The sequence below is a fragment of the Tenrec ecaudatus genome, chromosome 3 (assembly GCF_050624435.1).
Source record: "Tenrec ecaudatus isolate mTenEca1 chromosome 3, mTenEca1.hap1, whole genome shotgun sequence".
In the NCBI taxonomy this organism is placed as follows: Eukaryota; Metazoa; Chordata; class Mammalia; order Afrosoricida; family Tenrecidae; genus Tenrec; species Tenrec ecaudatus.
In genome coordinates, this window is record NC_134532.1 from 40,682,185 (window position 1) to 40,697,716 (window position 15,532).

Here is a 15,532-nt window from a genome sequence, read left to right on the forward strand (position 1 = left end):
CAAGTGTTGTATCAGCCCCTTTTAAGAAGAGCCGCAATATCTGTCCTGGCAGATTAGACCAGTTCTTCCATCAGAATCTTGCAAGGCTGTTGGAAGCATTTTGAAAGGGAGATCAGAGCAGGTGTGCTCTCAGCACCTGCTAGGGCGACCTGGGATATCTTCCAAGGCAGTTCAGAACAGTGCTTCTCTGGCAACTTGCAGCGAAGAGCTGCAGCATCTTGCGAGGAAGGTCATGGCAGGTCTTCTATTAGCATCTTGCAAGGCATATAGGGAAGATCAGAGTAGGACTTCTTTCAGCGCCATGAAGAAATATGAACGACATCTCGAAAGAGAGTTCAGAGAAGGTTCTCCCTGCCTCTTGCAAGGAAGAATTCTTACTTTAAACATCATATTAGGACTTCTGTCACCATCTTGAATGGGTGATCGAGGGCATCTTTCAAGGAAGATCTGGGCAGGACTTCTCCCAGCATCTTGATAGACAGATGAGCATTTTTGCAAGGCAGGTCAGAGCAGATCTTCTATCAGCATTTTGCAGGAAAGATCAATGGCGTTTTCAAGGAAGAGCACATCACAGTGATCCCATCTCACACGTAAGATCTTATCATCTGTGTGTTCTTTAGTGGTACTGGGAATAATTTCCGGAGAGGGTACTATGCGAAATAGCTTTGCGGGTCATCTCATGGAGCATCTGCTTCTAGGTCTATATTATTGGCATGTTGTGCCTACCACCGGATTATGCTATGTCTTTTCCACCACCTGAATTTCTGTGTCTGCCGGCCGGTTAGGGCCCTACCTGGTCATCAGTCTTCTGTCTTACTCAGGTTTTCACAACAAACACACACACACACACACACACACACACACACACACACACACACACACACATATTCCGGGTCACACAAACATGTCTCTCTAAGGGAATAGCATTCTGTTTATGCCAGGTTCTTCATGTAAAAGTATCAAATATAGATAAAAGTCCCATTTTTTCCTACAAATCTTTTGAGGCAAACATAAGAAGAGAAAAAAGAGTTGTGATCCCTATGCATACCTATCCAAAATTTTCCTGAGAGAAGGAGGAAGAATTATTTCACCCCCATATCCGACTCCTTATGCCTGAACTGGGTTCAGACCTTTTCAAAGGGGAGATGTATGCGAACATTTGAACATCTCCGTCAGGTTGGCCTCAGCATCTTGCAAGGATGATTGTAGTCACATGCAATGGAGATCAAAGCACGTCTTCTACCTTACCTAACAGATCAGTGATGTCTTGCAAGGTTGATTGGCACAGGTCTTCTATCAGCATCTTCTATGGAGAATCTGCAATATCTTGGTAGGAAGATTAGACCAGGTCTCCTAGAAGCATCTTGCAAGGAATCAGGCACGTCTTGGCAAGGAAGAGCAGAGAAGCTATCCTATCAGCATCTTCTACGGAAGATCAGTAGCATTTTGCATGGAAGACCAGAGCAGGACTTGTATATTGCAAACATGATCATCCACATCTGCAAGGAAGATCAGAGCACGTCTTCCATCACCATCGTGCAAGGCAGATCAGAAGCATATTGCAGGAAGATCGGAACACGACCTATCTCAGCACGATTTAAGGAAGACGAGGGATATTTTGCATGGAATATCACACCAGGTCATGTATCAGCGTGTTCCAAGGAAGATCGGCGACATCTTGCAAGGCAGTTCAGAGGAGGTTTTCTGTCAGCATATTGCAATGCGGTTCAGCAAAACCTTGCAAGAAAGATCAGGGCGGGTCTCCCCTCAGCACCGTGAAAGGAAGACCAGGGATTGCTTGTGAGGAAGACTAGAGCAGGTCTTGAACCAGTATCTTGCAAGGAAGATCAGCAATATCTTGCATGGCAGATCAGAAGGCCAGGCACATCTTGCAAGGAAGATCAAGAAGATGTTGCATGACACATCAGAAGCCCAGTCATATCTTGCAAGGAAGATCAGAGCAAGTGTTGTATTAGCACCTTGGTAAGACGATCCAAAATATCTGGCATGGCAGGTCAGACCAGGTCTTCCATCAGCATCTTGCAAGGCTGATGGAAGCATCTTGAAAGGGAGATCAGAGCAGGTGTGCTCTCAGCACCTGCTAGGGCGACTGGGGATATCTTGCAAGGCAGTTCAGAGCAGTGCTTCTCTGGCAACGTGCAGGGAAGAGCTGCAGCATCTTGTGAGAAAGACCACGGCAGGACCTCTATCAGCATCTTGCAAGGCATATAGGGAAGATCAGAGTAGGACTTCTTTCAGCGCCTTGAATAAATATGAACGACATCGCGAAAGACAGTTCAGAGGAGGTTCTCCCAGAATCTTGCAAGGAAAACCTCTTACTTTGAACACCATATTAGGACTTCTGTCACCATATTGCATGGGAAATTGATTGCATCTTTCAAGGAAGATCTGGACAGGACTTCTCCCAACATCTTGATAGACAGATGAACAATTTTGCAAGGCAGATCAGAGCAGACCTTCTATCAGCATTTTGCAGGGAAGATCAGTGGCATTTTCAAGGAAGGTTACATCACAGTGATCCCATCTCACACGTAAGATTCTATCATCTGTGAGTTCTGGAATGGAACTGGGAATAATTTCCGGAGAGGGTACTATGCGAAATAGCTTTGCGGGTCACCTCATGGAGCAGCTGCTTCGAGGCCTATATTTTTGGTATGTTGTGCCTTCCACCGGATTATGCTATGTCTTTTTCACCAGCTGAGTTTCTGTGTCTGCCTGCCGGTTAGGGCCCTGCCTGGTCACCAGTCATCTCTCTTACTCAGGTTTTCACAACACATACACACACACACGCATTCAGGGCCACCCAAAAATGTCTCTCTAAGGGAATAGCACTCTGGGTATGCCAGGGTCTTGATGTAAAATTATCAAATATAGATAAAAGTCCAATTTTTTCCTACAAATCTTTTGAAGCAAACGTAAGAAGAGAAAAAAGAGTTGTGATCCCTATGCATATCTATCCAAAATTTTCCAGAGAGAAGGAGAAGGAATTATTTAACCCCCATATGCGACTCCTTATGCCTGAATTGGGTTCTGACCGTTTCAAGTCGGAGATGCATGCGCACATTTTAACGTCTCCGTCAGGTTGGCTTCTGCATTTTACAAGGATGGTCTGTAGTCACATCCAAGGTAGATAAGAGCAGGTATTCTATCTTACCAAACAGATCAGTCATGTCTTGCAAGGTTGATTGGCACAGGTTTTCTATCAGCATCTTCTATGGAGAATCTGCAATATCTAGATAGGGATATTATACCAGGTCTCCTCCCAGCATCTTGCAAGGAATATATGGCACGTCTTGGCATTGAATAGCAGAGAAGCTCTCCTATCAGCACCTTCCAAGGAAGATCAGCAGCATTTTGCAAGAAAGAGCAGAGGAGGCCTTGTGTATTGCAAATATGATCATCCACATCTGCAAGGAAGATCAGAGCACGTCTTCCATTACCATCGTGCAAGGCAGATCAGAAGCATGTTGCAAAAAGATCGGAACAGGTCCTATCTCAGCACGATTTAAGGAAGACGACGGATATTTTACATGGAATATCACACCAGGTATCAGCGTGTTCCAAGGCAGATCGCGACATCTTGCAAGGCAGGTCAGAGCAGGTCTTCTGTCAACATGTTTCAAGGCGGTTCACCAAAATCTTGCCAGAAAAATCAGAGCGGGTCTTCCTTCAGCACCGCGAAAGGAAGAACAGGGATTGCTTGCGAAGATCAGAGCAGGTCTTGTACCAGCATCTTGCAAGGAAGATCAGCAATATCTTGCATGGCAGATCAGAAGGCCAGGCACATCTTGCAAGGAATATCAACAAGATGTTGCATGACAGATCAAGAGCACAGGCATATCATGTAAAGAAGATCAGAGCAAGTGTTATATCAGCCTCTTGGTAAGAAGATCCGCAAAATCTGGCATGGCAGATCAGACCAGGTCTTCCATCAGCATCTGGCAAGGCTGATGGAAGCATCTTGAAAGGAAGTCAGAGCAGTTTGCTCTCAACACCTGCTAGGGCGATTGGGGATATCTTGCAAGGCAGTTCAGAGCAGTGCTTCTCTGGCAACGTGCGGGGAAGAGCTGCAGCATCTTGCGAGAAAGATCATGGCAGATCTTCTATCAGCATCTTGAAAGGAAGATCAGGGGATATCAGTGTAGGATTTATTTCACCACCATGAAGAAATATGCACGACATCTCTAAAGAGAGTTCAGAGGAGGTTCTCTCAGCATCTTGTAAGTAAGATCTCTGACTTTGAACACCATATTAGGACTTCTGTCACCATCTTGCATGGGATATCGATGGCATCTTTCATGGAATATCTGGGCAGGACTTCTCCCAGCATCTTGATAGACAGATGAGCAATTTTGCAAGGCAAATCAGAGCAGACCTTCTATCAGCATTTTGAAGGGAAGATCAGTGGTGTTTTCAAGGAAAGGCACATAACAGTGATCCCATCTAACACGTAAGATCCTATCATCTGTGATTTTGGGAGTGGTACTGGGAAAAAATTTCAGAGAGGGAACAATGGGAAATAGCTTTGTGGGTCATCTCATGCAGCAGCTGCTTCTAGTTTATATTATTGCCATGTTGTGCCTACCACCGGATTATGCTATGTCTTTTGCACCACCTGAGTTTCTGTGTCTGCCCGCCGGTAAGGGCGCTGCATGATCATCAGTCATCTGTCTTACTTAGGTTTACAAAACACACACACGCACACACACACACGCACACACACAGGAATTAACATTTGGACATGCACCGCAAGAAAATAGCAAGTGTTTTAAAATAACATTCTTCAATATAAAAATCTAATTATAAAATTAATAATTAAAGAGAATCCTGAAACACGTGAGAAATGAAAGAACACCCAGAATAATTGCTTCCTAGGAGGAGGTGAATTTGTTAGCCATTGAGTAGCCTGAGTTGGTTGACAGCCTGCACAGCTCCTATGAGCAGCTCCAATTTGAGAAACATTTGTAAGTTGGTGTATCAGAAGGTTCCACACAGTTTTCCTGACCTAGACCACTGGCCAACTGACTTCTAAGGTGTTTGGTAAATCCTACGCTACACAGAGACTCTTGTATGATATGCAAGTACACGTACAAACTCACACACACACAGACCCACAGGAGCCACCATTTGCGCACACCCAAAAAGAACATCTGTCAGTATCTTTAAAATACATTATTCTGCATATGAAACCGATGTTAAAATTTAAAAAAAAAATCAGGAAACTGATTTAGAGCAATGAAAGCTGGACCCATACTATTCGGCAGTAAGAAGAGTTGAAGTTTTTAACCAGAGAGAAGCCAGGGCTGGTCGACCGCATGCAGACCTCCTTATGAGCAGGGTGACTTTGACGTACATACGTAAATAAGCCCATGAGAAATCACAAGAGTGTTTGCCTGGCCTAGACCACTGATTGACAGACTGTCGGGGTGTTTGGTAAAACCAATGCTACGCAAGCAGCCGTATATGTGTGCGAGCACACACAGACACACACACACACAGACACACATGCACATTCAGGGGCCACCAAGATTTGTCTCTCTAAGGTAGTAGCATTCTGTGTATGCCCGGGTCTTGATGTACAATTATCTAATATAGATAAAAGCCCTTTTTTCCTACAAATCTTTTGAAGCAAACATTACAAGAGAAAAAGAGTTGTGATCCCTATGCATATCTATCCAACATTTTCCAGAGAGGGGGAGAAAGAATTATTTCACCCACATATGCAACTCCTGATGCATGAACTGGGTTCAGACCTTTTCAAGGCAGAGATGCAAGCGCACATTTGAACGTCTCTGTCAGGTTGGCCTCAGCATCTTGCAAGGATGATCAGTACTCACATCCAAGGGAGATCACAACAGGTTTCTATCTTACCAAACAGATCAGTGATGTCTTGCAAGGTTGATTGGCACAGGTCTTCTACCAGCATCTTCTATGGAGAACCTGCAATATCTTGGTTGGGAGGTAAGGTACCTGGTCTCCTCCCAGCATCTTGCAAGGGATATCTGGCACGTCTTGGCAAGGAAGAGCAGAGAAGCTCTCCTATCAGCATCTTCCAAGGAGGATCAGCAGCATTTTGCAAGGAAGACCAGAGCAGGCCCTGTATTTTGCAAACATGATCATCTAAAAGGAAGATCAGAGCACTTCTTCCATCACCATCTTGCAAGGCATATCAGAAGCATGTTGGAAGAAAATTGGAACAGGTCCTATCACAGCATGATTTAAGGAAGACGAGGGATATTTTGCGTGGAATATCACACCAGGTCATGTATCAGCATGTTTCAGGAAGATCGGCGACATCTTGCAAGGCAGGTCAGAACAGGTCTTCTGTCAGCATCTTTCAAGGCATCTCAGCAAAATCTTGCCAGAAAGATCAGAGTGAGTCTTCCCTCAGCATCGCGAAAGGACGACCAGGAATTGCTTGTGAGGAAGGTCAGAGCAGGTAGTGTACCAACATCATGCAAGGAATATCAGCAATATCTTGCATGGCAGTTCAGAAGGCCATGCACCTCTTGCAAGGAAGATCAGCAAGATGTTGCACGACAGATCAGAAGCCCAGTCATATCTTGCAAGGAAGATCAGAGCAAGTGTTGTATCAGCCTCTTGGTAAGAAGATCCGAAAAATCTGGCATGGCAGGTCAGACCAGGTCTTCCATCAGCATCTTGCATGGTTGATGGAAGCATCTTGAAAGGAATCAGAGCAGGTTTGCTCTCACCACCTGCTAAGGGCGATCGGGGATATCTTGCAAGGCAGTTCAGAGCAGGGCTTCTCTGGCAACTTGCAGAGAAGAGCTGCAGCATCTTTTGAGGAAGATCATGGCAGGTCTTCTATCAGCATCTTGCAAGGCAGATAGGGAAGTTCAGAGTAGGACTTCTTTCAGTGCCATGAAGAAATATGAACGACATCTTGAAAGAGAGTTCAGGGGAGGTTCTCCCAGCATCTTGCAAGGAAGATCTCTTACTTGGAACACCATATTAGGACTTCTGTCACCATCTTGCATGGCAGATCGACGGCATCTTTCAAGGAAGATCTGGGCAGGACTTCTCCCAGCATTTTGATAGACAGATGAGCAATTTTGCAAGGCAGATCAGTGTAGATCTTCTATAAGCATTTTTCAGGGAATATCAGTAGCGTTTTCAAGGAGGGGTACATCACAATGATCCAATCTCACACGTAAGATCCCATCATTGTGAGTTCGTGAGTGGTTCTGGGAATAATTTTCGGAGAGTTTACGATGCGAAATAGCTTTGCGGGTCATCTTATGCAGCAGCTGCTTCTAGGTCTATATTATTGGCATGTTGTGCCTATCTCCGGTTTATGCTATGTCTTTTTCACCACCTGAGTTTCTGTGTCTGCCCGCCGGTAAGGGCGCTGCACGGTCATCAGTCATCTGTCTTACTCAGGTTTACACAGCACACACACACACACACACACACACACACGAGCGTGCGCACACACACAGGAGTTAACATTTGCACTTGCACAGCAAGAAAATCGCAAGTGTCTTTAAATAACAATCTTCAATATAAAGATCTGATTATAAAATTAATAATTAAAGAGAATCCTGAAACACGTGAGAAATGAAAGAACACCCAGAATAATTGCTTCCTAGGAGGAGGTGAATTTGTTAGCCATTGAGTAGCCTGAGTTGGTTGACAGCCTGCACAGCTCCTATGAGCAGCTCCAATTTGAGAAACATTTGTAAGTTGGCATATCAGAAGGTTCCACACTGTTTTCCTGACCTAGACCACTGGCCGACTGACTTCTAAGGTGTTTGGTAAATCCTACGCTACACAGAGACTCTTGTATGATATGCAAGCACACGTACACACTCACACACACACAGACCCACAGGAGTCACCATTTGTGCACACCCAACAAGAACATCCATCAGTATCTTTTTTTTTAATATTTTTTTAAATTTATTTATTTATTTTTTATTTTAACAATTTATTGGGGCTGATACAATTCTTTTCACAGTTCATACATATACATACATCAATTGTATAAAGCACACCTGTACAGTCTTTGCCCTAATCATTTTTTTCTTTTTTCTTCTTTTACATTTTATTTGGGACTCAAATAACTCTTACCAAAATCCATACATATACATACATCAATTGTATAAAGCATATCCATACATTCCCTGCCCAATCATTCTCAAGGCATTTGCTCTCCACTTAAGCCCCTTGCATCAGGTCCTCTTTTTTATCCCCCCCTCCCTCCCCATTCCCCCTTCCTCATATGCCCTTGGTAATTTATACATCGTTATTTTGTCATATCTTGCCCTATCCGGAGTCTCCCTTCCCCCCTTCTCTGCTGTCCCTCTCCCAGGGAAGAGGTCACATGTGGATCCTTGAAATCAGTTCCCCCTTTCCAACCCACTCACCCTCCACTCTCCCAGCATCGTCCCTCACACCCTTGGTCCTGAAGGTATCATCCACCCTGGATTCCCTGTACCTCCAACCCTCATATGTACCAGTGTACAGCCTCTGTCCTATCCAGCCCTGCAAGGTAGAATTCGGATCATGGTAGTTGGGGGGAGGAAGCATCCAGGATCTGCGGGAAAGCTGTGTTCTTCATCGGTACTACTTCACACCCTAATTAACCCATCTCCTCTCCTAAACCCCTCTATGAGGGGATCTCCATTGGCCGACACTTGGGCCTTGGGTCTCCACTCTGCACTTCTCCCTTCATTTAATATGATATATATATATACATATATACACATACATATATACATATACACATATATACACATACATACACACACTTATATCTTTTTTTTTTGCATGATGCCTTATACCTGGTCCCTTGGCACCTCGTGATCGCACTGGCCGGTGTGCTTCTTCCATGTGGGCTTTTTTGCTTCTGAGCTAGATGGCTGCTTGTTCACCTTCAAGCCTTTAAGACCCCAGACACTATCTCTTTTGATAGCCGGGCACCATCAGCTTTCTTCACCACATTTGCTTATGCACCCATTTGTCTTCAGCGATCCTATCATGGAGGTGTGCAGTCAATGATATGATTTTTTGTTCTTTGATGCCTGGTAACTGATCCCTTTGGGACCACTCGATCACACAGGCTGGTGTGTTCTTCCATGTGGACTTTGTTGCTTCTGAGCTAGATGGCCGCTTGTTTATCTTCAAGCCTTTAAGACCCCAGTCACTATCTCTTTTGATAGCCGGGCACCATCAGCTTTCTTCACCACATTTACTTGTTCACCCACTTTGGCTCCAGCCGTTGTGTCGGGAGAGTGAGCATCATAGAGTTCCAATTTAATAAAAGAAGGTATTCATGCATTGAGGGAGTGTTTGAGTAGAGGACCAAGGTCCTTCCGCCACCTTAATACTTGACCTATAAATATAGACACATAGATCTATTTCCCCATCCTCCTATATATATTTGCATGTACATGTCTTTGTCTAGACCTCCATGAATGCCCTTTGACTCCTAGCTCTTTCCTCCATCTCCCTTGACTTTCCTCCTGCCCTACTACCATGCTTCATCGCCACCTGGGCTAGAGTATACCTCTTCTCTAAGCAACCTTACCCTTGATCATTTCCCACCATGACTGCCACTCACCCTTCTCTACCATTTGGGGTCCCATGTTTTTCCCTTGTCCCTGGGTTTGTTAACACCACTTCCTTACACCCCTACCCCCCCACCCCAAGTCCCCCCAGAACTGTCGGTCCCGTTGTTTTTCCTCCAGATAATTCATCCAGCCTGTCCTATTCAGACAGACCTGTGGAGTCACTAACATGCACAAAAACAAGACAGAGGAAAACAAAGCAACAGTATACAACCAGACAACAAAACAACAAAAACAAACCACTGACAAAGAACAGAACAAAACAGTTCACAAGAGAAAAGCTTGTAGTTAATTCAGGGATCCTTTGCTGGCCCTTAGGAGCGTTTTCCAGTCCAGTCTGTTGGGGCACCACGCCCTGGCCCCAAAGTCCACTTTCAGCATTCCCTGGGGACCTTGCCACTCCATTCCCTTGCTGTTCCGCTGTACTCCCCCAGTGATTTGCCTCGGTGTGGTGGGATCAGGTCAGGTGCAATTCCCACACTGTGTCTCCGGTGCTTTCCCCTGTATCACCCTTAGTCACTGAGGGGCATCATGTCTCATAGTAGGGCCAGCCATGTTGTTCTCTCTGTGGACTGGCTGCTCTACTCAGGAACATCATCATCACGGCCTGGTGGGCCAGGCTTTGCTCCACTCTCTCCTCCTGCCCCTTCATCTGCTCCCCTGTGCTCTGATCAAATATGTCCATCTCCCATAGCTGCAGAGTCAATGTCGTCCTTTGGAACAAATTCTTTTCGGGGGAGGGGCAGGAATCCCCTTAATTTATGGTGCTGGGGCCAGCCTCCCAGACCTCTCCACAGGTTCCCTCCTCCACGCCGGGATATTGCATTCACACCTTGCGACACTGGGTTGAAGTCTGGTCCCACTTTCCCTGTGGAGATATAAACAATACCCTCCCCTTGGGTGGATTAATGCCCCATGACCCCACTACCCTTTTCTTCCTTGTATTCATCCTTTTGTTTTCCTTTCCCCACCTCCTCCACCATTGTCTACCATGTACATCCCTGGTTTTGGTCTTGTCTCTTCCATACTACACCGTCTTCACCCCTAAAATGTTTGTATACAGTAGCTTTTTTCCCTATGCCACTTTTGCTTTTAAAAAAAAATTTTTTTTTTAATTCTTACCTCAGCGGACTCATGTTGTACTTGTCCTTTTGTGCCTGACTTACTTCGCTTAGCATGATTTCCTCCAGTTCTTCCCATGCTGCTATGTGCCTCATACGTTCATCACTGCTTTTTAGTGATGCGTAGTATTCCATTGTATGTATATACCACAGTTTTTTAATCCAATCGTCAGTTGATGGAAATTTGGGTTGCTTCCAACTCCTTGCAATTGTGAACTGTGCCACAGTGAACATTGGAGCACAGATGTCTAGTCTTGGGTTGTTTCTTGCCTCTTCTGGGTATATGCCCAGTAGGGGGATTGCTGGGTCATATGGTAACTCTATTTCCATCTGTTTTAGGTATCGCCAGATTGATTTCCATAGTGGCTGTACGTACTTACAGTCCCACCAGCAGTGGATGAGAGTTCCTGTCTCCCCACAGCCCCTCCAACACTTGTTGCTTTCTGATTTTTTGAATTGGGCTACCTTTGAGGGTGTCAGGTGGTACCTCATTGTTGTTTTAATTTGCATTTCTCTTATGGCTAAAGATCGGGAACATTTTCTCATATGTTTGTTGGCCATTCGGATTTCTGCCCCTGTGAAACTTCTGTTCAAGTCCTTTGCCCACCTTTCAAGTGGGCTATTGGTTTTTTTCTTTTTGGAAGCTAGCAGAGTACTGTAGATTTTAGTAATAAGGTCTTTGTCTGATGTGTCATTGCTGAAGATGTTTTCCCAGTCTGTGGACTCTCTTATTACTCTCTTGGTGAATTCTTTAGATGTACACAAGTGTTTTATCTTCAGTATATCCCATTTGTCGATTTGTGCCTCCTCTGTGTTTGTGACCTTCCCTATTTCTGATAGCCTGTGTATTCCCTGCACCAAAGTTCTCAAGTTGGTCCCAATTCCCTCATTGATGGCCCTAATAATTTGGGGTTTAACTTCAAGGTCTGTGATCCACCTTGAGTTTATTCTTGTGCATGGAGTGAGATAAGGGTCTTGCTTCATTTTTCTGCATGTTGATATCCATTTTTTCCAGCACCACTTGTTAAAGAGGGCATCTGCTTCCCATTTGATCTTTTTGGGGCCCTTGTCAAATATCAGCTGTGTGTATGCTGATGCTTTTATTTCTGGGTTTTCAGTTCTTTTCCATTGGTCTGAGTATCTGTCATTGTACCAATACCATGCAGTTTTGAGAACTGTGGCTGTATAGTATGTGTCAAAGTCAGGTAAAGCAAGCCCTCCCACGGTGTCCTTCTTCTTGAGGAGTTCTCTGCTAATTTGGGGCTTTTTCCCTCTCCATATGAAGTTGGTAATCAGTTTTTCCATTTCTTTGAAGAAAGATGATGGTAATTGTATCGGGATAGCATTAAACTTATATAGTGCCTTTGGCAGAACTGACATCTTAACTATATTAAGCCTCCCAATCCAAGAGCATGGAATATTCTTCCATTTGTTGAGGTCGCTCTTGGTTTCTTGTAATAGTGTTCTATAGTTTTCCCTATATAGATCTTTTGTTTTTTCAGTCAAGTGTATCCCTAGATATTTCAGTTTGTGTTTGGCTATTGTGAAGGGTACCACCTTTTTGATCTCTTGTTCTGTGATCTTATCTGATGTGTATAACAGTCCGATGGACTTCTGTTTGTTGATCTTGTATCCTGCCACTCTGCCAAACTCTTCTATTGCTTCCAGTACTCCCCTTGTGGAACTTTTGGGATTTTCCATATATAAAATCATATCATCTGCAAATAACGATAGTTTCACCTCTTCCTTCCCCAGATGAATACCTTTGATGTCACTTCTTTGCCTTATGCTGTTAGCTAAAACCTCCAGCACGATATTAAATAGGAGTGGAGACAAGGGGCATTCTTGTCTGGTTCCCTTTTTCAGTGGGATTGTGTTAGTCTTTTCTCCATTGACAATGACTTTGGCTGTTGGTTTTTCATATATAGCTTGTATTGTCTTGAGGAACTTTCCTTCCATTCCTATTTTCGCTAGTGTCTTAAACAGGAATTGGTGTTGGATGTTGTCGAATGCTTTTTCTGCGTCTATTGATATTATCATGTGATTCTTATACTTTCTCATGTCAATGTGACGAATAATACTTAAGGTCTTTCGTATGTTGAACCATCCCTGCATCCCTGGTATGAATCCCACTTGGTCATGGTGAATTATTTGTTTTATATACTTTTGTATTCTGTTGGCTAGTATTTTGTTAAGGATTTTTGCATCAATGTTCATTAGGGATATTGGTCTGTAGTTCTCGATTCTTGTGGGATCCTTGCCCGGTTTGGGTATCAGAGTTATACTAGCTTCATAGAAGGAGTTTGCCATCTTTTTCTATGTTCTGGAAAAGTTTGTGTAGGATTGGTATTAGTTCTTCCCTGAATGCTTGGTAGAATTCTCCAGTGTATCCATCTGGTCCAGGGGATTTTTTTGTTGGTAATCCCTTGATAACCTTTTCTATTTCTTCTATTGCGATGGGTCTGTTGAGATTCTTGATGTCCACCGAGGATAGTCTAGGGAGGGATTGTTTTTCCAGGAATTTGTCCATGTCTTCCAAATTGTTGAATTCATTGGAGTACAATCCTTCATAGTATTGTGTAACTATCCTTTTGATTTCATTAGGGTCTGTTGTAATGACCCCTCTTTCATCCCTTATTCTTGCTATTGAGATATGTTCCCTCCTTTCTTTGGTTAGGTTTGCCAATGGTCTATCGATCCTGTTTATCTTTTCGAAGAACCAACTTTTAGCGATATTAATTTTTTCCATAGTTTTTTTATTTTCCCTCTCCTGAATCGCAGCCCTGATTTTTATAATTTCTTTTCTTTTGCTATTAGTAGGGTTGTCCTGCTGACTCAGCTCTAGTCTTTGTAAATTTTGTGTCAGCGTATCCGTCATGAGTCTCTCTTCCTTTCTCAGGTGTGCTTGTATTGCTATGAACCTTCCTCTGATGACTGCGTTTGCTGTGTCCCATAAGTTTTGGTACGTCGTGTGCTCATTTTCGTTGGTTTCGAGAAATTTCCTGATTTCGTCTCGGGTCTGCACCAGTATGCACTCCTTTTGCAGCAGAGAGTTATTCATCCTCCAATTATTTGCTCTTATTTTCTTTGTCTTCCTTTTGTTGATTTCCAGTCTTATGGCACAGTGGTCAGAGTGAGAGGTCTGTATTATTTCAATGTGCTTAAATTTATGTAGATTTGCCTTATGCCCCAGCATGTGGTCTATCTTCGAATATGTGCCATGAGGACTTGAAAAGAATGTGAAATTTTTTGTATTTGGATGAAAAGCTCTGTAAATATCTATTAGGTCAAATTGTCTAATTGTGGAGTTTAGCTCTCTAGTCTCCTTGTTGAGTTTCTTTCCCTGTGATCTATCTTTCTCAGTGAGTGGTGTGTTGAAGTCACCCACTATAATTGTCGAGTCTGTGATTTCTTTCTTAATCTTTTGGAGTGTTTGGTTCACGTATTGAGCTGGTCTCTCATTCGGGGAATATATGTTTACAATGCTTAGTGGTTCATTGTCTATCATTCCCTTGAGCATTATACAGTGTCCCTCCTTATCTCTTTTTATGGTTTGCACTTTGAGGTCAATTTTATCCGAGATAAGGATTGCAACCCCTGCTTTTTTTGTGTTGCTGTTTGCTTGGTAGGTCCTTCTCCAGCCTTTGATTCTCAGCCTATTTTTGTCTGTAGCCTTGAGGTGTGTCTCCTGTAGGCAGCAAATTGATGGGTTGTGTTTTCTAAGCTATTCTGCTAGCCTCAGTCTTTTAATGCCTGAGTTCAGGCCATTGATATTCAGGGTTATTATCTCCATGTGCGGACTCTGTGATGCCATTTTATACTTTTTGTGTTGGGAGTTTTCCTACTTTCCTTTCTCATTAGTGTGTGTTTTGTGTGTGTATCATTCTTGACTTCTTTCCATCCTTAAGCCATTGCTATCTTGGGGTCTGTTTTCTCTTTGTTGCGCTCTGGGTGAGGTTGTTCTATGTGCTGGTGTCTTATTTGTGCTTGGTGAGTGTTTTTCTTCTGCCCATACTGAGTCGGCGAGGATCTTTTGTAATGCTGGGTTTGTTGTAACGTATTTTTTGAGTTTTTCCTTGTCTGGGAAGACTTTTACTTCTCCATCGATCTTGATCGATAATTTGGCTGGGTAGAGTATTCTTGGATTTGCGTTGTTTTCTTTCAATTTTTTGGAATATGTTACTCCACTCTCTCCTTTTTTTCATAGTTTCTGCTGATAGGTCTGAGCATATCCTTATGTGGGAACCTTTATATGTGATTGCTTGCTTTTCCCTAGCTTCTCTCATGATTTTCTCCTTTTCCTCAAAGTTTGAAAGTTTCACTATTATGTGCCTTGGTGATTTCTTCTTGGGGTCCCGTCATGCTGGTGTTCTTTCAGCCTCCTGGATGGTTGCTTGGTTTTCATTCATTAGGCTGGGGAAGTTTTCCTCCAAGAATTCTCTCGCTATTGTTGCAGATGACCTCTTTGTTGTGTCTTCCTCCGGTAGGCCAATAATTCTAATGTCGTTCCGCTTCATAGCATCAGACATAGCTCTTAGGTTTTCTTCGGCTTCTCTGATGCTCTTATTAGATTTTTGTTCACGTTTATTAAAGTCTGCTTGGCTGTCCTCCACGCCACTGATGCGGTTCTCTGATTCCTCCAATCGATTCTCAAGGAACATGATTTTGCTATTGTTTTTCGTTACCTGCTCCTCAAGCTCCTGTATTTTCCTTTGGTATATGTCTTTTATCTCCTCTATCATTTCATCCTTTTTCTGTAGTGTTTCCCTCATATTCTGCATTGCTCCAAGCACCATTCTG